The 983-nt window shown below is 45.4% G+C and overlaps 1 long non-coding RNA gene across 1 annotated transcript; it reads left to right on the top strand.

Moving 5' to 3' along the window:
• The first annotated feature begins 342 nt into the window (after positions 1–342).
• On the top strand, positions 343–824 carry LOC109509285 (uncharacterized). Its single transcript, XR_002166913.1, has 2 exons — positions 343–443; positions 595–824. It is a non-coding gene; the product is annotated as an uncharacterized LOC109509285 (long non-coding RNA).
• Positions 825–983: the final 159 nt, after the last annotated feature.

The raw sequence follows: 983 nt of genomic DNA, 5'->3' as shown, positions 1-983 counted from the left end.
AAAAAAAAAAGAAGATTCATGTTTTCCATTGAACAGCAACCAAAATGTTTATGTCTAATCTTTGTGCACTTCATTTTTACAGTTCCATCTTAGGGGCCTTCGGAGGAGTGTAAAAATCACTTTCACTTAACCTGGAAACTCAAACACTGGGTTAAAGCAAAACAAAATGTCACATTTAATAGCTTGCGCCCAATTAAAAGGACTAAAACTGCATTCTAGCATGTCACCAGTACACTCACTAATGGATTTTGGGAATAATCATCAGGCACCTGCTCAGTCGACAGTTGCTCAAGCAGGGGTTAGCGTCCGATGTTAAAGTAAACAGACGCTGCTTTGTACAAAGACCGCCTGGATTATTCACAAACAAATCATTTTTCCTTTTGTGCTATCAGTTGTCACGGAGTCCCTGACATCCACCGGCAGACTGACGTCCCTCCCGCCAAGTGAGTGTCTCCGTCCCACGGTTGCGCTCGCTTTAATTGTTGACGTTGAAGCCAAGGGCGAACGCAGTAATTACAAGCGTGCAGCTCGGAGGGAAGTGGCCGATGAGTAATGGCAACTCGCGTGTTTTGCCGTGTGTCTTCTGGTTGCTAGAGGGAACCGGCGCATCGAGTCACAGGAACATGGCCAGCTCGAGCGGTGGAGTTGGAGGAGGAGCCTTGGAGAAGAACATCTTAACTCAGAAGAGCAGCACGACTTACTTCACTTCTTGTGAGTTTTCATTGCACCAATGAGAGTTAAATGGGGGAAAGAAAAGTTTAGCTACTCGCTTTGGTGTCCACTCGGAGTCCAAGGAATAGAACATCACAGGACTCCATAAAAAACATTTTGGGTTGACCGTGGAGAAACTTGCTCTGAGTGGTCAAACGTTGGAATTTCGGCCCGTGTGATTGGTGGATATCGGCCAATCGGAAAGAGGGTTCCCCGAGTTGCAGATGAAACGGGGGTTGAGAAATAATAATTATCAAAGACGTTTTTTTTTT

Source organism: Hippocampus comes, unplaced genomic scaffold, assembly GCF_001891065.2.
Source record: "Hippocampus comes isolate QL1 unplaced genomic scaffold, H_comes_QL1_v1.1 C16843052, whole genome shotgun sequence".
In the NCBI taxonomy this organism is placed as follows: domain Eukaryota; kingdom Metazoa; phylum Chordata; class Actinopteri; order Syngnathiformes; family Syngnathidae; genus Hippocampus; species Hippocampus comes.
The sequence above is the reverse complement of the archived record's forward strand: the minus strand, read 5'-3'. Positions and strand labels throughout refer to the sequence as shown.